At 35.0% G+C, this 26,044-nt stretch overlaps 1 protein-coding gene across 3 annotated transcripts in view; it reads right to left on the reverse strand.

Moving 5' to 3' along the window:
• LOC120430744 (low-density lipoprotein receptor-related protein 2) overlaps window positions 1–22,071 on the reverse strand; it is a 129,473-nt gene extending 107,402 nt beyond the window's left edge. For 2 of the 3 annotated variants that reach the window (XM_039595870.2, XM_039595853.2), the window contains exon 1: window positions 21,830–22,071. The gene's annotated coding sequence lies outside the window, so the exon portion shown is untranslated. Of the gene's footprint in view, window positions 1–17,400; window positions 17,856–21,829 lie in introns of those variants that run through there. The other variant, XM_052706541.1, reaches the window with a different exon arrangement.
• Window positions 22,072–26,044: the final 3,973 nt, after the last annotated feature.

Genomic DNA, 26,044 nt, shown 5'->3' on the forward strand with positions numbered 1-26,044 from the left:
CTCTCGCGAGAGAGGTAACTCACGTTCTCTCTCCGCGCTCGTCATGGCTGTCTACGATGATGGGAGCTTTTTCGACACACACGCTCTTTTCACTTTTTTTTGCTGATAAGTCAAGAGACATGTGTCAAGATGAACCAGCAAGAAGAAGCGCGAGGAAAACTTGTCCACGTTGCAGAGACCTTAAAAAGTTGAGGCAGTGTGGTCGGTCACAGTCCATCGGCCACACGAGCGACGACCGGTGAGGAAGAGGAGTCACTCACTTTTTTTCTCTCTTTCTATTATTTTTCTCTTGTGACGCGGAAAACTCGAGGGTGTGACATTTGAGAAGGGCGAATCGAATAATTGTTTTTTTATGTTTTTTTTTAATTTTGTATGTTTTCAGTGAGAAATTTAATTTCACTAAAATTCGAAAAAATCGTCAAAAGGTAGACGAGTTCGTGAGGTTCCATAACAACATGTTGTGAAATTCCGGGGCCTCAACTACTGCTGGTACCTAGACCTGGCCACGGGGTCTGGCATGTAAACTCTACGTACGACGTACCTACTACGTACAGTCGCGCAGTTGTTGAGCTGCGTGCTCGCCGTAATGGCGCGGGCTCAGTCGACTGGAAAATCTACTTCCTGGATGGTGAAGTGGAAGTTGGACGGTCTCTTTTTTTCCTATACCTCTTTTGTGCGTTGTGAACTGGGTGAGGAATTTTTGAGCTGACAGTTTCAAAACTTGAAAATTTAAAAATTCAAACTTTTTTGGAAATGTCAAATTAAATGTCAAAATATCCTAAAACCTAAAACAAAAATCGAAAATTAATCTCCAAACTACTTAAAAATTCCAAAACTCTCTACCGGAAACAACCCATTAATACTGTCAAAAACCGGAGCAGTTCGATAAGTCGTGCGTGTTGCCTGTCGTCGTTGGACACTTTGACTCGTTTGACTCTTTTTTTTTTTTTTGCTTCTCCGCCCGGACTCGATTCGCAAGTGAAAGTGGACGGTTTGAGCGCAGTGTCAACTGAGTCACATGGACAAACCCCGCGCCAATGAGATCACGATCAACAGTCGGGTGGGTTTAATTCGCAGATATTCGTCTCAATGCATTTCGGTTCGACAATAAGCGTTGCAGTTGACGAATTTGAGTTAATTTATGAGACATGAATTTAGCATGCATTTGAAAAATTTCGAAGAATAGTGTCACTTTAATGTTGTTTAAAAGTTGTTCTTTTTCTTTTTCTATAAAAAACGCAAGTAATCGAGATACGAGTGGTCACATGACTGGGTCTGATGAACTTTTTTTTCTTAGGAACCGTGTGCATTGGTAATAAGAAATGTTGGGAAAATGGAAACATTCATCCGTCAAATTTTCAAATTAAATTTCTTGATTATAAGTCAAGCAAAAAGTGCCATTAAATGATTAATGCACTTTAACAGTTATGCTCCTGTCACATTGTTTTTATTATTTTTCCGAATTGTGCTCTCAAAAAAAAGATGAATAACCTCAATTTATGTAGAAACTAGTCTTAATAAACGTTAGACAATTTATAAATTTATTTATAAACAGTTTGCAAATGATGTTACATGTCTTTTCAATAAAAAATTCAAATGCTAGCAGTTGTTTTTCTTCTGATTTATGAGGAAATTTTGAAGGGGGGCAAGAAACTTAATAAAAAGTTGGTCCTGTCAGAAAAACGTGATTTTGACAATCTTTTCACAATTTATATTTATATTTTTATTAATGCCAATTTCTAACTTTTGAGTTGTTGTAGGGAAGAGTGGGGAGTCTTGATCCTCTAGAATGTGCAGCAAAAAACTCCGAGAGATCTTTTTTTTTCTTAGTTTTGGTATATTTATGCAGAAAAAATTGAAATTTGTTGAAAAAACATGTTTTATACATGATTTTTTTATAAACTTATTAACTACCAAACCTTCACAAATTTGACGTTAAATTTATCGTCATACTATTTTTAAAATCAATTGTTTAAAAAAATGCAATTAGGGAGATTTGATCCCTGCATTTTTACAGTCACTGGAATCAGCCTAAAGGTTAGTTGTTTTTTCGTTCATGGTTTCCTTTAGTATAGATTGTACCTGACTTGCTGCAGTTTGAACCATTTTTTTTTCAAATGTTTAGTAAACAAAAATTACCAGCTTTTGTAAACATGATCAATTTTGGTTTAAAATAGTAGTTTATGCAACAAGTTGCAAAAAGAGGATTTTTTCAGCACGAGTCGTACATTTATCCAACGAGGTTCACCGAGTTGGATAAATACGAAGAGTGCTGAAAAAATCAAGTTTTGCAACGAGTTCCATACAACATTTTTTGCAATTTTAAAAAACACACACTGAGTGAAATTTTATGTAAAATTTTCATGTATTTTGTCAATAAATCGTTTAAATCAAAAAAATGTTGAAAAGTGTTACTTTCCAAAACAAGTGCTAAAAGTGTTCGTGTTCGAAACAAGTGCTAATGCTCACGACGGAATTGCAAAAATACCTATTTTTGCAATTCCGTCGTGAAACTACTCACTTTTCCTGTCATTCTTGAACGACGAAATAGCCTACTTTTCTGTACCAAAGATAACAGAATCGAATAGCAACACTTTTCAAAATAAATGCTGAAAAGTTCTACTTTTCAGCACTCAAATGGGTGCTGGAGAGTTACCGGCTCCGTGGCTTAATGGTTACGGCTTCTGCCTCACAAGCAGAAGGTTCAGGGATCAAATCCCGGTTGGTACCTTTGAAATTTGGAATCAGGAATTGGAACTTTGAATATTTTATTTATTTATTTATTTATTTATTTATTTATTTATTCATGTAACGTAAGATAAAATCTTTTTAATTGTTACAATTTGTGTGCTTGCGTGATTCAATAAAACTATTTAACACAGTGATAGGTTCTCTTAAACTAATTAATTATTCGTGTTGTTAAGGTTTGATTTGCCTGACGGGATTGGAAGTCTAAATATAGATCGAGTTTCCTTCAGATGCTTGCTTCTATGTTTAGGCGGGGCCGAACAATGCGGGGCCGAACAATGAGATAATATGTATCAGCATTCGGCATATACAAAGTCTGATACAAATTATACTTTCCCATAATTTCGCTACCGGTTAGCGGGTATTGGATTGGACCACACACACACACACACACTCAAATGGGTGCTGGAGAGTTTAACTTTTCAGCACTTGTTTCGAAAAGTATCACTTTTCAACATTTTTTTGATTTAAACGATTTATTGACAAAATATATGTAAATTTGACATAAAATTTCACTCAGTGCGTGTTTTTTGGAATTGCAAAAAATGTTGTATGGAACTCGTTGCAAAACTTGATTTTTTCAGCACTCTTCGTATTTATCCAACTCGGTGAACCTCGTTGGATAAATGTACGACTCGTGCTGAAAAAAACATCTTTTTGCAACTTGTTGCATAAACTACTATTTTAGTTTTTAAATATTTTACATACTTGTTATATTTCGAACAAAAACGTAAAGGCTTTTGTGAAATTGCTGTTACTTGTAGAAAATCAATAGTTTGGGTAATACAAAACATTTTGCTTATGATTTCTTCAAAAGTTTGAAAGGGGGATCAAGTTACACCTAACATTTTGAAAATGCCAGTTTAAAAAAAATGTTTTTAAATCGCTTGACATGACTCAAAGAGTTCATCTAACTAAATACCCTTATCAGCCAAACAAAGTTGATTGTTTGAGCTCTCAATGCATGAAAAAAGTTCTTTTAAATGTGAGAAATTTGAGAAATGTGAGAATTTATGAGAGTTATGTGCGATACAAAAAAACATGGGATCAAGTTTCCTTACTCTCTCTTATATGACTGACGAATTTTTTACCCAAGAGTTGGAGTTTTAGAAATAAAAATGGTATATATATATATCTGTAATTTTTTATTAAACTAGAGAAAAATACAAAAACAAATTGTGGATGCAAAAAAAAGTTTGAAATAAAAATTGTATATCAGCAACATTTTGATAAAGTTGCAATTTTTTCTGTCGATATAATTAATTTAAAGAACAGTATTGAGAAGTTCTACACAGCTAAAAAAGTAGTAATCCAGCTGCGTGTAAAAGGCCTGGGTGTAAAATAAACTTTGCATTATTTTATGAAATTCTGTGTAATATTACACCCTGAAATATATAGTCCATCAGTATGGGAAACCTACTTAACCGAAATGTCAAGCTCATATATGCGTTTATCCTTACAGCTATTCATCGGTCTGATGGCCGAGTGGGCTAAGGCGCCAGTCCTTACTGTTGGTGCTGGGTTTGAATCCCGTCGGTTGCAACTTTTTTTTTGTGTTTGCAAAAGTTGTACATGCAGTGTGTAATATTAAGTGTTTATTTTGACGAAGGTAATGTGCATGCTTTTGCATGCGATTTTACCATCGGATTTTTTGCTGTGTAGACATCCCCGGAACTCAAACAAAAATCGCAAAAAAAAGATAATTTTTTATACGAAAAACGGAAAAAAACACACTTAGGATTTAAAATGTTAAAAAACAACTCGAATAGCTAATAAAAAACGTTACTTCATCCACCTTTCCCAAGTAACATTTTTTTCCAGGAGTTCTACAAGAGCTCTTCAAGATAGCTACAGCATAGCAGTTTGGAGCGCGGTAGGATAAAATTCCCTTCAAAACATCTTCAAGAGTTTGGAAGAGTACTTGAAGAGAGTTTTATCCTACCGCGGTCCAAACTGCTATGCTGTAGCTATCATGAAGAGCTCTTGTAGAACTCCTGGGAAAAAAAATGTTACTTGGGTTTAGGTGGTTGGTGCCTTCCTCTCATTTATAGAGTAATTAAAATCCCTTAAAGTGACCACATGGTTTATGGATTTCCCCTAACGTGATCGCAGCACCTAAGAGGTCCTAATAAAAATAAGTGACGAGTAAAAAAATAGACTTCCTACAGACTTTTTGTTAAGATTATGCAGACACCGCCTTTCAGGAAAATGGCATCCCTCTACAAGGCTTTTTTCGTGGCGATCAGACGGGACCATTTGAGGTTATGTAAATTTTGAAAGTGCTTGTCATTTTAGGTAGGTAAGTCAGATCTTGAAAATTCCTAATCCACAAGAAAGGTCTTCTCATATGCTTTCTAAAAATATATAACATGTGAGGGTTTCATTTTTCACCCTTTTTACCATAACTTTAATTTAATATGAAACAGTTTTTTTTAACATAACTTTTTAAATACATGATAAAACCGCATGAATTTAAATAGCAACTTAGGGGACGTTAAGACGGATCGATTAAAACCATTTCGGCCAAAATCGGTTGAGCATGTGCCGAGATGTTCCAGTGACATTGATTTGGTACACATGTCTACATACAGCCAAACACACAGCCATTTGCTCAGCTGGTGATTCTAAGTCGATATGTACAAATGAAGGTAGGTCTAGGAGGTCTAACTAAAAAGTTCGTTTTTCGAGTCTTTCCTCAGTAAAGTGAGGAAGGCAAAAATGCCAAATGTTGTGATCTATAATTTGTTTAATCTGAATGATCCCTCTAAATTTTTTGTAAAAAGATTAAATTTGACACACCTAAAAATTTAATGTTGAATAGAAGAAAATGACAGAGATTTCATAACTTTTTTTGCAATTTTTTTACAATACTTTTTCAAAGGTACAAAAAAAATCACAGTGCTTATTTCTGATTTCTCTACCAAATTTCTACAAATTACCAAACTTTTGTGAAAATTCGAATATTGAACACAAAACAAATTGTAATACGGTAAAAATCTATAAAAAATAGTATTTTGGGATTTTTTTTTTTTGTAAAATTAAATCTGTGAAACAGTGCAAATAAATTTGAAATTTCACATCGTTTGAAAACCATCTTGCAAAGTATGGAAATTTAGCATTATAAGAATTCGATATGTTTTTGTACTTATACTTTTAAACTTGCTAAATTATCAAAAAAAACAATTTTGTCAAAGTTTAGGAAGATTTATGTTGTAAGTTTCGCTTTAAGATGATAATTTTAATGAGTTACAGTCCGATAGCACCGATAAAATGATCGTATTTCAAAAACGAAATCTTATCTTTTCCGTTGGAAGATACAATTATCGGCGATAACCTTATCGTTTAACAACGTTGAAAATACCTTTAAAAAATAAATTCACCATAAAATCGTGCCTACAAATTCACATTGAAGTCACTTAGATACCAAATCTCAAATAAATCTCATAAACGAATCACGGTTTGATTTAAAAGCATTTTTTAGAAAATATCTTAACTGGATCATCAACCACAACTATCTCTACGAAATTGTTTTTACGAAAACCAAAGATGTGCCGGGGATTTTTTTTTCGAATTGCTGTACGTTGGTTGAGAATTACTCAAATAGAAAACATTTAGCAATGCAATGTATACCATAACCAGATTTGGCAGCGGATAAGCGCCAGGAATTAAAAAAATAACAACAATATCAAAATCAGATTTCCAAAACTGAAAAATAGGTTCAATTGTATTGAAATTGAGATTCTTCTTAAAATACAATAAAAATCTCTAACAAGCTAACAAACTTCAACTCATTTTCAATTTGACAAATGTCACTTTTGATAAATTGCCGTCCGCCTAACCTCTACATAGAGTAGGTACGCGTACATTATACCTCCCTGCCAACACACACACACAGCTCCTTCCTGTTCATATAATCAACCGGAGGCCACCCCGCCAGAGTCAGAGTGTGGCACAAACGGATTTCGGCCCCGGCCGCGGGTCTTCACTTGGCCTATGATATACACTCTCTCTCTCTCTCTCTCCCCTCATCACACTTCGTGTTGATGACTTTGTAAGAGTGTATAAGTAAGTGTCCATTTCTTGGCTGATTTCGAAACTGGTTTTGTTCGTCGGCGAGTGGGCCTTTCTCCGTGGGCCCCCACAGCAGCAGCAGCACCGCCGTGGCCATCTCCGGTCGTCGCAAACAACTCGTTCCTTCCTCTCTCTCTCTCTCTCGCTATTACACTTGGGGGGCGAAGCAACCAGCCAATCAACTGAGTTGAGAGAGGTGCTGGTGCTGGTGGCCGAGAGATCTTCAAGACGACGACGACCGCGATTTCCTTCTGGTGGACTGGCCTGGCCAATCGACCACGTCACATCTTGGTGGCGATGCCGGTTTGGAGGTGCTGATGACTTTCTGTTTTTTTTTTTTTTATAATATTTTGCAAAATACAAAATTGGCAACCTCAACAAGCAGTAGAGAGCACTTTAGGATAGATTAACAAAAATTAGTTATATGTAAACGAGTTAAAGGCAATCCACAACGTATTAGAGTTATTCGAATTTTAGATTCAAAATTATCCAAAACTGATTTGAAAAAAATATTTTCAACCAGTTTTTAATCAAGGAAAGCAATGGAAAGCAGATTTTTTGCTTTAAATTATAGGTTTGGCGTAAAAAAAAACAGAATTTATAATTCCAAACTAAATCATTTTTTATAAAAAGAAAACAGTGTCACAAAGTACTAAAAGCATGAAAACATAAGTTTCACTATCGAAATATTTTTCAAAAAAACAATTGAAAGTTAATCTTTTGATCAATTGAAACTTATTAAATTCGTTTTATAACTTAAATATGATCAAAAGCCAATATTTTGACGATTATGCTCAATTCGGTTTCCGCTGGAAAAATCAAATGGAAAAATCGCATGCAAAAGCATGCACATCACCTTCGTAAAAAAAATACACTTTATATTACACATTGCAATTGCATGTAAAAATTTTGTAAACGCAAAAAAAAAGTTGCAACCGATGGGATCCAAATCCAGCACCAACAGTAAGGACTAGCGCCTTAGCCCGCTCGGCCATCAGACCGTTGAAGAATAGATAGGTTAAATGCATAGATGAGCTTGACATTTCGGTCAAGTAGGTTTCCCATACTGATGTGCTACATATTTCAGGGTGTAATATTACATAGTGTTTCATAAAATAATGCAAAATATATTTTACACCGAGGCCTTTTACACGCGGTTGGATTACTACTTTTTTTTGCTGTGCACACACTCTTCCCTTGAAAATGTTTTATTTTTAAATATTAAGCGCTATAAAAACACTCGGAAAATTAAGAATCAAATTCTGGGTAAATGTCTGAATTAAGTAAAGTTTTTACCTTAAATTTCTTGTAACCAATACGCCCATTTTTTTGCCTTCCTCACTGAGGTAAGGCTATAATCCTGCTCTAAAAATGAACTTTCTATTAAAAGCTCCTGGACCCACCTTCATGTATACATATCTACTCAGAATCGAAAACTGAACAAATGTCTGTGTGTGTGTATGTGTGTGTGTATGTGTGTGTGTATGTGTGTGTGTATGTGTGTGTGTATGTGTGTGTGTATGTATGTATGTGACCAAAATTCTCACTGAGTTTTCTCAGCACTGGCTGAACCGATTTTGATCGAACCAGTTGCATTCGACTTGGTTTAGGGTCCCATACATCGCTATTGAATTATTTGAAGTTTCGATAAGTAGTTCAAAAGTTATGCATAAAAATGTGTTTTCGCAAATATCCGGATCTCAATTATATGCATATAAACGATGTCCGGATCCATCATCCGACCCATCGTTGATTAGGTAATTGAAAGGCCTTTCCAATGAGTCCTAGACATTGAAGATCTGGCAACCCTGTCTCGAGTTATGATCACTTAAGTGATATTTATGTACTTTTTTGAAGCCGGATCTCACTTAAATGTATGTAAACTATGTCTGGATCCATCATGAGTATCGTGCAAGCAGTGGTGATGGGAAGGTGGATTTTTGTGGTGTTCTCTTTGTGCTATGTTCGTGTTCATGTTCGAGTCATGCATGCAGTGGGGGGTCATTGTGGTAATTGATATTATTGCGCGTCAGTATCGTGCAAGCAGTGGTGATGGGAAGGTGGATTTTTGTGGTGTTCTCTTTGTGCTATGTTCGTGTTCATGTTCGAGTCATGCATGCAGTGGGGGGTCATTGTGGTAATTGATATTATTGCGCGTCAGTATCGTGCAAGCAGTGGTGATGGGAAGGTGGATTTTTGTGGTGTTCTCTTTGTGCTATGTTCGTGTTCATGTTCGAGTCATGCATGCAGTGGGAGGTCATTGTGGTAATTGATATTATTGCGCGTCAGTATCGTGCAAGCAGTGGTGATGGGAAAGTGGATTTTTGTGGTGTTCTCTTTGTGCTATGTTCGTGTTCATGTTCAAGTCATGCATGCAGTGGGGGGTCATTGTGGTAATTAATATTATTGCGCGTCAGTATCGTGTACGCAGCAGGGCCAGGAAGATGGTTTTATGGTTTTGTTCGTTTTGTAATGTATTTGTATTAAAATCTAGCATGGCTTTTTGTGGTGATGGTATGGTTTTGGTGGTGGTGGTGGTGGTGTTAAAAAAACAAACTTTCAATTTACTAACATTGAGTCCAAAACCTCCCTACAAACATCTATACCACTAGGTGACGTAGAGATCTCTGCGCATTCTAGATAGATGTTTACTAACATACCTTCCAATCCCCGAGGTTAGCAAGGTACCGGCCAGGAGCCCCTTATCTTACTGGATAGTATTACACGCTCATCTAAAGAGGAAAACATGGTATCTCCCGTGTTGGAATATTGTAACCGGATGAGAGTCTAGTGCTATTATACGTTTAATTACAGTTAAACAGCAAGATAAGCGTTGTGCAGCCATCCGGAATTGTGCGACCTTTATTGCTAATGCTAATGCTAATGCTAATGCTAAACTATGTCTGGATCCATCATCCGACCCATCGTTGATTAGGTAATTGAAAGGCCTTTCCAATGAGTCCTAGACATTGAAGATCTGGCAACCCTGTCTCGAGTTATGACCACTTAAGTGATATTTATGTACTTTTTTGAAGCCGGATCTCACTTAAATGTATGTAAACTATGTCCGGGTCCATCATCCGACCCATCGTTGTTAAGGTAATTGAAAGGCCTTTCCAATTAGTACAAAACATTGAAGATCTGGCAACCCCGTCTCGAGATATGACCACTCAAGTGATATTTATGTACTTTTTTGAAGCCGGATCTCACCTAAATGTATGTAAACTATGTCTGGATCCATCATCCGACCCATCGTTGGTTAGGTAACTGAATAGCCTTTCCAATGAGTCCAAGACATTGAAGATCTGGCAACCCTGTCTCGAGTTATGACCACTTAAGTGATATTTATGTACTTTTTTGAAGCCGGATCTCACTTAAATGTATGTAAACTATGTCCGGGTCCATCATCCGACCCATCGTTGTTAAGGTAATTGAAAGGCCTTTCCAATTAGTACAAAACATTGAAGATCTGGCAACCCCGTCTCGAGATATGACCACTCAAGTGATATTTATGTAATTTTTTGAAGCCGGATCTCACCTAAATGTATGTAAACTATGTCTGGATCCATCATCCGACCCATCGTTGGTTAGGTAATTGAGAGGCCTTTCCAATGAGTCCAAGACATTGAAGATCTGGCAACCCTGTCTCGAGTTATGACCACTCAAGTGATATTTATGTACTTTTTTGAAGCCGGATCTCACCTAAATGTATGTAAACTATGTCTGGATCCATCATCCGATCCATCGTTGGTTAGGTAACTGAATAGCCTTTCCAATGAGTCCAAGACATTGAAGATCTGGCAACCCTGTCTCGAGTTATGACCACTTAAGTGATATTTATGTACTTTTTTGAAGCCGGATCTCACCTAAATGTATGTAAACTATGTCTGGATCCATCATCCGACCCATCGTTGGTTAGGTAACTGAATAGCCTTTCCAATGAGTCCAAGACATTGAAGATCTGGCAACCCTGTCTCGAGTTATGACCACTTAAGTGATATTTATGTACTTTTTTGAAGCCGGATCTCACTTAAATGTATGTAAACTATGTCCGGGTCCATCATCCGACCCATCGTTGTTAAGGTAATTGAAAGGCCTTTCCAATTAGTACAAAATATTGAAGATCTGGCAACCCCGTCTCGAGATATGACCACTCAAGTGATATTTATGTACTTTTTTGAAGCCGGATCTCACCTAAATGTATGTAAACTATGTCTGGATCCATCATCCGACCCATTGTTGGTTAGGTAACTGAATAGCCTTTCCAATGAGTCCAAGACATTGAAGATCTGGCAACCCTGTCTCGAGTTATGACCACTTAAGTGATATTTATGTACTTTTTTGAAGCCGGATCTCACCTAAATGTATGTAAACTATGTCTGGATCCATCATCCGACCCATCGTTGGTTAGGTAATTGAAAAGCCTTTCCAATGAGTCCTAGACATTGAAGATCTGGCAACCCTGTCTCGAGTTATGACCACTTAAGTGATATTTATGTACTTTTTTGAAGCCGGATCTCACTTAAATGTATGTAAACTATGTCCGGGTCCATCATCCGACCCATCGTTGGTTAGGTAATTGATAGTCCTTTCCAATGAGTCCTAGACATTGAAGATCTGGCAACCCTGTCTCGAGTTATGATCACTTAAGTGATATTTATGTACTTTTTTGAAGCCGGATCTCACTTAAATGTATGTAAACTATGTCCGGGTCCATCATCCGACCCATCATTGTTAAGGTAATTGAAAGGCCTTTCCAATGAGTCCAAGACATTGAAGATCTGGCAACCCTGTCTCGAGTTATGACCACTTAAGTGATATTTATGTACTTTTTTGAAGCCGGATCTCACTTAAATGTATGTAAACTATGTCCGGGTCCATCATCCGACCCATCGTTGTTAAGGTAATTGAAAGGCCTTTCCAATTAGTACAAAACATTGAAGATCTGGCAACCCCGTCTCGAGATATGACCACTCAAGTGATATTTATGTAATTTTTTGAAGCCGGATCTCACCTAAATGTATGTAAACTATGTCTGGATCCATCATCCGACCCATCGTTGGTTAGGTAATTGAGAGGCCTTTCCAATGAGTCCAAGACATTGAAGATCTGGCAACCCTGTCTCGAGTTATGACCACTTAAGTGATATTTATGTACTTTTTTGAAGCCGGATCTCACTTAAATGTATGTAAACTATGTCCGGGTCCATCATCCGACCCATCGTTGTTAAGGTAATTGAAAGGCCTTTCCAATTAGTACAAAACATTGAAGATCTGGCAACCCCGTCTCGAGATATGACCACTCAAGTGATATTTATGTACTTTTTTGAAGCCGGATCTCACCTAAATGTATGTAAACTATGTCTGGATCCATCATCCGATCCATCGTTGGTTAGGTAACTGAATAGCCTTTCCAATGAGTCCAAGACATTGAAGATCTGGCAACCCTGTCTCGAGTTATGACCACTTAAGTGATATTTATGTACTTTTTTGAAGCCGGATCTCACTTAAATGTATGTAAACTATGTCCGGGTCCATCATCCGACCCATCGTTGTTAAGGTAATTGAAAGGCCTTTCCAATTAGTACAAAATATTGAAGATCTGGCAACCCCGTCTCGAGATATGACCACTCAAGTGATATTTATGTACTTTTTTGAAGCCGGATCTCACCTAAATGTATGTAAACTATGTCTGGATCCATCATCCGACCCATTGTTGGTTAGGTAACTGAATAGCCTTTCCAATGAGTCCAAGACATTGAAGATCTGGCAACCCTGTCTCGAGTTATGACCACTTAAGTGATATTTATGTACTTTTTTGAAGCCGGATCTCACCTAAATGTATGTAAACTATGTCTGGATCCATCATCCGACCCATCGTTGGTTAGGTAATTGAAAAGCCTTTCCAATGAGTCCTAGACATTGAAGATCTGGCAACCCTGTCTCGAGTTATGACCACTTAAGTGATATTTATGTACTTTTTTGAAGCCGGATCTCACTTAAATGTATGTAAACTATGTCCGGGTCCATCATCCGACCCATCGTTGGTTAGGTAATTGATAGTCCTTTCCAATGAGTCCTAGACATTGAAGATCTGGCAACCCTGTCTCGAGTTATGATCACTTAAGTGATATTTATGTACTTTTTTGAAGCCGGATCTCACTTAAATGTATGTAAACTATGTCCGGGTCCATCATCCGACCCATCATTGTTAAGGTAATTGAAAGGCCTTTCCAATGAGTCCAAGACATTGAAGATCTGGCAACCCTGTCTCGAGTTATGACCACTTAAGTGATATTTATGTACTTTTTTGAAGCCGGATCTCACTTAAATGTATGTAAACTATGTCCGGATCCATCATCCGACCCATTGCTGGTTAGGTAATTGAGAGGCCTTTCCAAAGAGTCCAAAATATTGAAGATCTGGCAACCCTGTCTTGAGTTATGACCACATAAGTTATACATTGTGTTTTTTTTCTGGATCTAAAAAAATGATGAAACCACTCATATACCCATTTTTGGTAAAAAGTGAGGAAGGCATCAACCACATAGGTGGATTAAGTTAGTTTTTAAATTGATGATGATTATTTTTGAGTAGAGCGTCCAATTACCCTTCCCGGGTCTCGTGGCGCAGGGGTAGCGGCTTCGGCTGCCGATCCCGATGATGCTGTGAGACGCGGGTTCGATTCCCGCCTTATCCACTGAGCTTCTATCGGATGGTGAAGTAAAACGTCGGTCCCGTTTTCTCCTGTCTCGTCAGAGGCGCTGGAGCAGAAATCCCACGTTAGAGGGGAAGGCCATGCCCCGGGGGGCGTAGTGCCAATAGTTTCGTTTAGTTTCGTTTTCGGGAAAAAGAATCCCGGGAATTTCCGGGATTTCCCGTAAATTTAAATTTCCAGGATCAAAGCACAAGTATACATTTTCTTATTTTTTATATTTTTGGCACCCTTTTTTGGAAATGTTTTAGGAAAATTATATTTAAAATTAGTAAACTTAATTTAACTCAATTCACTGATCTTATTGAACTAATCAGTTATTTCAGACAATTCTTATATCTGAAGCATTCGAAACTGGGCTTTTGCTTTTTCTGTTTAAAAACAAAAACTACAATATTATAGAATTAAAATAAAATATGTTATTTTGGTAAGATTTTAAACGGAGAACTTAACCCTCTACAGCCCAACCCCGCCTTTAGACGGGCTTCGATTGCAAAAATAGCCAAAAATCAATTTTTCAACCAATTTTTGATATTTAAAAAGCATTGGAAAGAAAACTCTAAACATTTTAGAAAATTTATGGATTGGATGTTTTACTTGTTTTATGTGACTTTTCCAATGTTTTTAAAAATGTTATTTTTAGGGGTCAACTTTGCGTGTGTTTTTTTTACTAACATTTCCTATATTTTGAGTAAAATGAAGTATGCAGTAATGTTTCTAGTGTCCCAGACTATGCCTCTACGCATTTTTTACAATTGAAATGATAATGGTGCCGTTTTCTAGCAAAAAATGTGAAAAACAAGCTAAAAATTTAAAAAGTGACTATAAAAACATGAAAAAGTTAGATAGGCAAAATGTAATGATAGGAGGTGGTAGAATAGGCCAAATGCTACCAAAAACAAACATAAACTAAGCAAGATAAATGCAAAATAAAATACTAAAAATAAAACAAGAAAAACATTACACAATAAAACTAAAGTTTTTCGTAGAACAAAAGTTGTTCAAAATGACCTCCTAAACACGGGAAAAATAAAAAAAATTGGACAGTAGAGGGTTGAAACCACGGGGATGCTACGGCTGTCATCTGCATACACTGTCACTGAAGCCTAAAAAGTACCAAAGTGTTGGTGTCTAGTGTCAAAATTATGGGGAGTAGCATGACGAAAAGGGCTCAAAATCGAAAGGACGAAAACCATTTTTTTCTTTATTTTTGTTTTGTTAGTTAAAATGAAATTAAATTTGTACCATTATCCGGGGCAAAACGGGACAAATGGGGTGAATTGGAAAGTGATTTTAGCAATGTTTTTGCACAATATTAAGATATTTTTTTTATTGGTTTCAGTGAGAATAGACACAAAACAACAAAATTAGTTTCTGAATTTGAACATTTATGTTTAGAAACAGCTGTTCATAGAAGGCTTTCGGTCGAAAATTTACCAACACTTTCAAACCACGAGGTGCCATAGAAGTTGGTTTGTTAACATGTATTAAAATGTTTATATTTATCCATTAATACTTTACTAAACTAAAATTTCAAAAAATCGCCGATTCACATTTATTGGAAATAATGGTTCATATCCAACGATACGAAATGTCAACTGACAAGAGCAGATTCTTATTTTTTTTTAATTTATTTTTTTAAAGAGTAGGCATAAATGAATGAAAATCAGCTCATTCTGATCAGTTACAAGATTTTTTTTCCATAACAAAATGAATAAAATTTATTATATTTTGATTTGTGACCCTCTGAAATGTTAATCCCGAAACAGCGCCACCAAACATTTTGTGGCGACTTCAGCAAGCTACGTCAGTATCACGGGCCTGGTTAAAACTAACCAATAACCCCTTGATTTTTTATGTTTTCATTTAACATGACCAAATTGAATGAAATTAAGGCTCTGAAAGGGATTATTCCCGATCGGCCATTTGGTTGCCATGTTTGTTTTAGAAAAAAAAACTGCTTTTTCAACATTTTTATTTTCTTTACAAGGATTGGACAAAGGATAATGACCAATATGGAGACTTCTATGTAAAATTGTTTGGGGATCGATTCCCATTATTAGTTTTCAAAAATTTTGACGTTTAGACCACTTTTCAAAAAAACAGTTTTAGTAAATGATTTTTGTATTTTTTTTTTAGGAGAGACATACCATCCTGCATTTTTCATGAGTCTTTTTGTAACATTTTAGGCTATTTCCACAAAAGTTTTGAACAAAAAAATCGTGACATCACCTTAAAATTTCACTTTTAAACTTAAAGATCAAAAAATCTTATCGAAGTTGCGTGTATTTTTATTTCAGTGTTTTTTTTTTTTTTCAGAAAGCCCGTCCAATTTCCTATAAGTTTGACTTTTACCACTTTTTGATACGATGCAACGGCTTCGAGATACAGTAATTTTTGAATTACAAAATACAAAAATGTTTAAATAACGTACGCCCTTCTCAAATGTTATTTTTGGGTACAGTTTTCTCCATATACACAAAAATGGCTTATATAGGCCTAGGATAACATGTCTACAAAGTTTCATTGAAATCGGAGAGGGTCGGGTACAAAAGTACCAGAAAAATTCTCGATTTGAGCTTGAATTGCTCGAAGCATCTTACAAATCGTGATTATTTTTACAAATCAGAATCAGAACCATCATTGAACGTCATTGCCCCAAAAATGAAGGACACCATCTACAACTTTAAATTGGTAAATATCGCAACAGGATTTTGAAAGAAGAAATATTTCAATTCGTTTTAAAGTTTTCGAGAAATTTAAGTTTACAGTAAAGATTCATGTAGAGCATGTGGAGGGGCAAAAAAAATAAAAATGAAATTACAAGCCACAGTCTCAACATTTGAATGCAAAAAGTGTTTTAAAATGCATTATACACCTGTCCAGTTGTTTTGAAATCATTGGTTTCGGACGCTTCATATAACGTCAGATTACGCTTCAGAAAGTACAAAATACTGATTGCATAACCAAAAACTTTCCAGAAGTCGATCAAAATTCCAAAAATATTCTGAAGAGTACCACTTTATGAACAATCCTAAAATTCAACCGAGCCAAAAAATCAAGTTAAACCACCAAACATTTCGTATTTGAAATATTAAAAAAAAAATCTTTCCGAAAAAGATTTTTTAAATATTTAAAACCTGGTTTTGGGCGATTTCTTAAGACACTTAAATACAAATGCTTCAAAAAAAATACCAGATTTCATCAAATTGTGAAATTGAGCCTTTACTCAAACAACCCCCTTTCAACCAAACGGTAAAACCACCACCACCTCCTTAAAACGCATTTCATTCACAAACACGCCGCCGCCACCACCGCAATCTAACTGCCCATCTAAGCCGGCTCGTAACATTAACCTAAGCCATGTCACACACGACAATGAGGCAATAAAGCCTAACCTCCTTCCCCCCAAAAATAAGCCAAACAACAATAAGAAGAGACTTCAGAGTGTCACCTCATCCGTCTCCATCTAATATGCCTCCTTGCTCTCTCTCTCACCGAATCTGAAAGTCTCAGTCGGTGAGCTGCGCGCGCGTAATAAGCAATTGAAGAAAATTAAGCTCGAGCTGTAGTGTGTTGCACTTGTGTGCTACGCACACACAGTTATAGAGACGTAACCAAGACACGATCCTCCTGCGTAATAACGTTGACTAGATGGGTGACGAGATCTTCTTTCAAGTCTAGAGTTTCGCCATAGACTGAGGTGAAGACTCGTGCGAAAATGTCACTTTGGAGTGACAGCTGTCACTTTGACAGCAGTGTTGCTAGTAAGTTGTTTGCGTAATTTAGAAGAAAGTTTTCGATCTTGAATACTACTCAATGCATTTAACTTAAATCTACACAGCGAAGTACATGTACGAAGATTACCTTCTGTGCTTATTATTGTTGATGTTGTCGTCGTCGTCTGCGTTCTCTTGTTGTGTATTCTTGTCGTGTTTTCAACCGCTCCGACAAGATCCGTTAATTGAAGATTCCGAACAAGACTGCTGACGACCGCTGCTGCACACAGGTTGAGCGATATTTCACACTTTCAAGAGGCTGGAAGGTCTCCACACTGCCGCTGTGTAGAATTTATCCATTTATGAAGGGGGAGGGTAGAGATCCACCGTCCTCTCTATTCTTCGCTTCAATTTATTCCTCACTTGTGCGGCGATGTCTGATTACCATACCATCATTTATTTGGACACACACACTTAGACACAACTACCACAAATGCACACCTGAGTGACTTTTGCTTCTTCTTAGTTAAACTCTTCTTTGCTAAGCCTTTTTTTTCTCCTCTTGTCGCGATCTTGCGCCACACCGCGGAGAAGAGTGCACTTTGTGATTGCTTTTTTTGCTTGCGTTTTTTTCCTCTAGTTCTTCTTTTTCTTCTTGTGTTTTGTGTTTTATCCTCTTTCGTCAATGTCTTCTCGTCTCTTCTCACTTGGCTTTGCTTGTGCGCTTAATTACACTCGATTTTTGTTTTCGTACCTTTCTTGCTCCAAAAAAACTCTTGAAAAATGTGTGGTGCTTCCCTAGCTAATAATACGTAAAATTAATTTAATTTCAATTTAAATTTAATTTAACATGAAAGTTAGATTTTTCCATAATAAAACAAGTTGTTATGTCTCTTTCAAGCTTGTTTCAAGCCTAAATTTGCCGAAAATCTATTGACAAAATCAAGCTTTTACCATACCAAAGCTGTGTTGCCAGGTCAAATTTAAATATTTCTAAAAAAACAGTTAGACTTAAAACCTTTGAGCAAAAGAGAAAGAATTTCAACTAGATTTTTTTTTAATAAGCTCATGCTTTTAAATAAATGAATATTGTTCAGAAATCTTTGTAATAACTAACGGTTTACAAATCATTTCTTTTCTTGATTCAATTAAGTTAACAGTTGAACAGTTATTTTATTAAATAATCAAGCTTTTTCCATACCAAAGCAGTGTTGCCAGACCAAAATAAAAATATTTCTGCAAAAAAAATAACTAGACTGCTTGTTTTTTTTGCAGAATTTTTTTATAACTAATAAAAACTTCACAATAAAAACTTCACAATTTCGTGTTTCATATAACCTTATAGAGTTTTTGAGGTCCTTTCAACTATGATTTGTACTATAGTTTATTTTGATGTATTATTGGATATTCTAACAATGGATTTGGCAAGGGAAGAAAAAATTAACTATCCTTTATTCTTGATGATTGACATTATTTTGCTTCCCTTGTTTTTGTTTGTAGGTATATTTTAAAAGGCTAGTACAAATTTTATTTAAAGTTTTTTTTATCCCCCTTTTCAAAGTTGGCCCGAAAAATCAGGGGCAAAAAAAAATATGTTTTTCAAAATACTTCAATATTTTAATCAAAATTTAAGTGCGTTTAGAATCTTTTTAGCATGTTCGGGTTGATTAAAAAATCTTTTTGTTTTCGTCAAATATTTCCTTTTTTTTTGAAAACTAATGATTGCAAAACAACTGAACTAGTATAAAATGCATTTTAAAACTATTTTTTCCATGAAAATTGTTGAAACTATGGCTTGTTATTTCAATATTTATTTATTTTTATTATTTTGCCCCCCTCGACCCCGGCCAGAGCCGCGGGACAAAAACTTTGAAAAATATTTACATCGGCCTTATAAAAAAAACGTTACTTAATCCACCTTTAGGTGGTTGGTGCCTTCCTCTCATTTATAGTGATTCCAACCCCCCTAAAGTGTCCACATGTTTATGGATCTCCCCTAACGTTCGCAGCACCTAAGAGGTCCTAATAAAAATAAGCGATTAGTAAAAAAACAGACTACCTGCAGACTTTTTGTCAAGATTATACAGACACGGCCTCTGAGGAAAATGGCATCCCTCTACACGGCTTTTTCGTGGCGATCCCGACCAGTTGAGGTTATGTGAATTCAGACCATTTTTTAAACTGCTTGTAATTTAAGATAGGTAAGTCAGATCTTGAAAATTCTTACTCCACCTAAAAGGTCTTCTCATATGCTTTCTAAAAATATATAACATGTGAGGGTTTCATGAAAAAACCACCCTTTTTACCATAATTTTAATTTAATATGAAACAGTTTTTTTAACATGACTTTTTAAATACATGATAAAACTGCATGAATTTAAATAGCAACTTAGGGGACGTTAAGACGGATCGATTAAAACCATTCCGACCAGAATCGGTTGAGCCTGTGACGAGATATTCCAGTGACATTGATTTGGTACACATGTCTACATACAGCCCAACACACAGACATTTGCTCAGCTGGTGATTCTGAGTCGATATGTACAAATGAAGGTAAGTCTAGGAGGTCTAATTAAAAAGTTCATTTTCCGAGTGATTTTATAGCCTTTCCTCAGTAAGGTGAGGAAGGCAAAAATAATGAAATGTTACAATTATATGATTTATTTTTTATGTTAAATCTATCATAGTTTAAATATTTGGAAAACAAACTATTAATTTTTAATTTTTTTTTTATAATTTTAACGTTTATCTGAAAAAAAAATTAAAAAACTTACGCTGATGATTTATGCAATTCAATTTTTATGTTGCCATTCTAAAAAAAAACATCAAATTTTAAGTAAGGAAGAACTCTAATGTTTTTTTTTTATATTCCCTAAAAACATATGGAAGACAATAGATAATAGGACCTTTAAAAAAAACTCTGAAAAACTTTAAAAAAGTATTTGCTACATAAATTTTAAACTTTTAAAATAATGAAGCAAAATAATAAAAAAAAACAAGCTCAAAAAATGTTAAAAGTTGAGCTTTTGTTAGAGGAAATCATGATACTTATCAAAGAATCCAGAGAAGTCATATTTTTTACACGGATTCCTGGCCATAATTTTCAATTCTTATTATTTTTAATTTCACTGAATCGCCCAATTTGACTTGAAATGAGGAGACATCAGTTTATTTTTTTCATCAAAATATTGTTTATTTCTTGAACAAGAAATCTTTGAAAAACTGTAGGTATTAATTGCAACATTATAAAAATGCTTCTCAAAATAAATGCCAAAAATGTGTTTCTATACTGAATGCTAACATTCCATAATTTTGTTTTAAATAAGAATTCTTAATAAGCTTTCAATTTATAACCGAAATTTCACTTTTTTATTATTATAATCGATCAAAATTTAATAACTCTGCAAAAAATGAGAATCAAAAATAATGCATTATTAATACAACCACTAGAACTAGTGTAACTTTCAAGAAAGAATTAGTTTTGGAGTGTCTAATTTTAACCCTTTCAGGCCTGATCAAAATTTCCAAAATTAGCCATAATTTTGGTATGGTCATAAGAATGATGTTCCCAATATAAACCAACACAAAAATAATCAAAAATCTAGCTTAAAAGGGTTAAGTTAAATACATTATATAAATAAACATAATTATCATAAAAATAATCGCGGGCTTGAAATAAATTTAAAATAAGTTGTTGTAGTCCTTCCTATATCCCCACAAAATCATGGGGCAAAATTGTTTTTTTTTTATTGGAAGAATCTTGTAAAATCGATTGAAATTGCTTCAGCAAACATTTTAATAAGAAAATTTAAATCTAATTACAAGTTTTGAATTCTTGTACTACAGCTCGTGAAAATGGAAACAAATATTTTCATAACTTCTTAGGTATTTTGCTAAATTTGATAGTATTACAACTGTTGCTGTGTAAAGCTTTTTTCGATGATTTTTGTTTCTAAATTTGGAAAATCCGGCTTTAAAATTGTTTTTATGATTTTTACCTCACGTCACTTGATCACATGCGAGGGACAAAAACTTAAAATACAAGTTGTACTAGCCTCATCAAGCTTTGTATTTTACAATTTTTCAAAGAAAATTCCATATTTTTTAATTATTTTTTAGCTAAACTCAGTTTTAATTATCAAATGGTTCTATGGTGTAATCAACTGAAAACAGTTAAATAGCATTTTGCTGCGGTGCCACTAGCAAACCCGAAAATTCGCGGAAAACGGAAAATTAAAATTGTAACTTAGAGATTCTAATTCGCTAATAATTTACTCTCTCACTCACAAGAAAACTAAATTAGGTTAAACTTATCCTTGTTCAAATTCAACTTTAAATAGTTTCACTGACAACAACACCCTCTCTCTTTTAGTCAATATCAAAACGATAAAATTTCTATAAATTAAGCAAAAATGTACGATGAAAAAACTCCCTACGAAAACCGGATTCCGATTCGCGAATAAAACCAGCTTAAAACCACTCCTCTGTCATAGTAGTCACTTACGACCAGCACCACACACTTAAGCTTACACCAACACAAAGTCACCTCTTTTTGCTCCACACACTCTGATTTTTACCTATACACAACTCACACAGCTCAAAGCCGCCCCGCGAATGACGACGATGATGATTGCCCAACAGGAAAAGCAAACAATCAAAAAGCCCGCGAAACAACAACAAAAACAAAAGCGGCACAACTAACCAAAAAAAAAAGAATCGACAAAAGAAAACTCGAAACGAAACGAAACAAAAAAAACCAAAACACGATCCAAGTTGGGGCAAGGCGCCGCGAAAAGCACACACAACCGTCTCGGTGACGCTCTCGTGAGCGACTGATCGCGAGCAAAGCTCGAAACTGTCGTCGTCCAACATGGCTGCTGTCCAGCAACCCACAACGAAAGCACCACACACCTTTCCAAACGTGAGAAGAGGTGCGCTTGTTGTTTGTGGGTGGAGGAGGCGCGCGGTGGGTCACTCTCTGTCGCGAAGCGAGCGAGGTCGAAGAGAGAAGAAAAGTGAGTGAGAGATAATGAGAGAGTGTGGCGCTCACTTTCATGTTCTGGCGAGTGACGTGAGCAAAGCTGCTCACGGGGGTTCGTCGCTTGGAGTGTAAGGGAGCTGGTGTTTTGTTTGGAATAGAGGACAATGCAGAATGTTTTTTTGTTAATATTTTTTTTTATGTTCAAATAAGGTTTATTAAGTTAACTTGACTAAAGAAACAAACTAACATAGTTAAAAAAAATCGTTTGTATGCAATTCTTCAAGGTTTAAATTAAAGAATATATTGAATGCTTGATAGTTTTTTTTTTTTTCACTTCAAACTTATCAACATTCTAATTCGATTTTCTCGGATGCGAAAATTAACCAATAATTTTTCTTTTGTCAATCTTTAAAAACAATTTTTAATAAAAAAAAAATGGATTGCACCAATCGATTCTACGTATAATTTTCTTCGAAATGAGTACTGTAACTACCTTTTAAGATCTGTGGTTTCCGAGACATCGCAGTTCGAATATGAAGGTTCTCCTCAATTTACTCGAAAAAAGATAAAATTGTGTAATAGTGCCAAAAAGTAGGGGGTGGATGCAAATCAGAGGATCAGAAAATATTTGTATCAATTTATCACTTTTCTGTGTACAATTGATGTGGATGTTAACAAATAAATAGTGTGTGAAATTTTCTGCTCTTTTCAATAAAAATTATTTCGAAATATTAAATTCTGGCCCAACATTTGAAAATTTGAATAATAAGTGTTAAATATGGGCTAAAATCTTTCAAAATGAAATTCTTTACTCTAACATTTCGAGAACGAGAGATAATTAGGCAACACTGAGAAAATCTCTTTTTTTTCAAAAAAATATGATTTGGTCATAGATTTTTCGTTTTTTTTTTTTCGTATAAGTGCCCGTGTGCTTTCCCGTGCTTCTGGCCGTGTTCGTGTACGTGCACCTGACCACGTAGTTGCCTGTTCCTGGTCGTTCCCGTGGACGTGCTCTAGGCCGTGTCCTTGTCCGGACTCCTGCCCGTGCTTCTGGCCGTTTTCGTGTCCCAGGCCGTGTAGGTGCCTGTTCCTGGCCATTCCCGTGTCCTTGCCGTGGTCCTGGTCGTATTTGTGCCCATGCGAAACGGAACAACCGGAACAAAATTATAATAATAATTAATAATTATAATTATAAGTCTCGGAACTGACACCTGTCAAAAAAGTTCATTCGGTTGTTTACCTTTGAGGTTAAGTTCCGAGCTTTTCTCCTTTATACTTTATGGAAATCTTACCTGTTAAAATTCCTAGCCTCAAAATTTTGTCGCGAGTTGCTTTTCTCCTCTATAAACGTAAATATATTCCTTCGTGGTTCTCAAATTCATGAACACAATTTACGATTTCGAGATTTGATTTTTTTTCCGTGTTCTGTTTTGGGCCATGGGTTAAGGTTAAGCCAAATTACAATTAAAATTTTTCTGAGAATTGCGCCTTAAAAAAAACTATCATAAAAAAGGAGATCTAATGTCAAATTAGAAACCGATTTGAAAAAAAAAAAACAATTATAAATGCTTATTCTAAAATTTACATTTACTAATTTACATATTAGAGTGTAACAAAAATGACTTTTTTGGCGGGCATTCAGGGGTTTGTCCCCAAATCCCAAATAGGAGCTTGATTGGACGTAACAGGAGCTGAGCAATTCTCTACGAAATCGGTCTTTTTTCTTCAATTTTAATTTTTGTATTTTTTAATCCGACTGAAACTTTTTTGGTGCCTTCGGTATGCCCAAAGAAACCATTTTGCATCATTAGTTTGTCCATATAATTTTCCATACAAATTTGGCAGCTGTCCATACAAAAATGATGTATGAAAATTCAAAAATCTGTATCTTTTGAAGGAATTTTTTGATCGATTTGGTGTCTTCGGCAAAGTTGTAGGTATGGATACGGACTACACTGGAAAAAATAATACACGGTAAAAAAAATTTGGTGATTTTTTTATTTAACTTTTTATCACTAAAACTTGATTTACAAAAAAACACTATTTTTAATTTTTTTTATTTTTTGATATGTTTTAGAAGACATAAAATGCCAACTTTTCAGAAATTTCCAGGTTGTGCAAAAAATCACTGACCGAGTTATGAATTTTTTAATCAATACTGATTTTTTCAAAAAATCGAAATTTTGGTCGTAAAAATTTTTCAACTTCATTTTTCGATGTAAAATCAAATTTGCAATCAAAAAGTACTTTACTAAAATTTTGATAAAGTGCACCGTTTTCAAGTTATAGCCATATTTAAGTGACTTTTTTGAAAATAGTCGCAGTTTTTCATTTTTTTAAATTAGTGCACATGTTTGCCCAGTTTTGAAAAAAATATTTTTGAAAAGCTGAGAAAATTCTCTATATTTTGCTTATTCGGACTTTGTTGATACGACCTTTAGTTGCTGAGATATTGCAATGCAAAGGTTTAAAAACAGGAAAATTGATGTTTTCTAAGTTTCACCCAAACAACCCACCATTTTCTATCTTCAATATCTTAGCAACTAATGGTCCGATTTTCAATGTTAATATATGAAACATTTGTGAAATTTTTCGATCTCTTCGAAAAAAATATTTTCAAAATTTTCAAATCAAGACTAACATTTTAAAAGGGCGTAATATTGAATGTTTGGCCTTTTTGAAATGTTAGTCTTGATTTGAAAATTCCAAAAATATTTTTTTCGAAAAGATCGGAAAATTTCACAAATGTTTCATATATTAACATTGAAAATCGAACCATTAGTTGCTATGATATTGAAGATAGAAAATGGTGGGTTGTTTGGGTGAGACTTAGAAAACATAAATTTTCCTGTTTTTAAACCTTTGCATTGCAATATCTCAGCAACTAAAGGTCGTATAAACAAAGTCCGAATAAGCAAAATATAGAGAATTTTCTCAGCTTTTCAAAAATATTTTTTTCAAAACTGGGCAAACATGTGCACTAATTTAAAAAAATGAAAAACTGCGACTATTTTCAAAAAAGTCACTTAAATATGGCTATAACTTGAAAACGGTGCACTTTATCAAAATTTCACTAAAGTACTTTTTTATTGCAAATTTGATTTTACATCAAAAAATGAAGTTGAAAAATTTTTGCGACCAAAATTTCGATTTTTTGAAAAAATCAGTATTGATTAAAAAATTCATAACTCGGTCAATGATTTTTTGCACAACCTGGAAATTTCTGAAAAGTTGGCATTTTATGTCCCCTAAAACATATCAAAAAATAAAAAAAATTAAAAATAGTGTTTTTTTGTAAATCAAGTTTTAGTGATAAAAAGTTAAATAAAAAAATCACCAATTTTTTTTTACCGTGTATCATTTTTTTTCAGTGTAGTCCGTATCTATACCTACAATTTTTCCGAAGACACCAAATCGATCAAAAAATTCCTTCAAAAGATACAGATTTTTGAATTTTCATACATCATTTTTGTATGGACAGCTGCCAAATTTGTATGGAAAATTATATGGACTAACTAATGATGCAAAATGGCTTCTTTGGGCATACCGAAGCCACCAAAAAAGTTTCAGTCGGATTAAAAAATACAAAAAAAATCGAATGACCGAAATCCTAGAGAACTGCTCAGCTGGCGCTTTGCATTTGAATTTTAAATAGGATTTAACCCGTAAAAAGAGATTTTTTTTAAAAATGTCACTTTTTGAGGCATTTTGCGGGGTGCGACGCATATCTTTTTTGCCGGGGACGATTTTTCGAAAAATTGCAAATTTTGAAGGTCTGTACTGAGCTCCAGGGTGCTCCAAACTTCAATGT

This window comes from Culex pipiens, chromosome 1, assembly GCF_016801865.2.
Source record: "Culex pipiens pallens isolate TS chromosome 1, TS_CPP_V2, whole genome shotgun sequence".
Taxonomy (NCBI): Eukaryota; Metazoa; Arthropoda; class Insecta; order Diptera; family Culicidae; genus Culex; species Culex pipiens.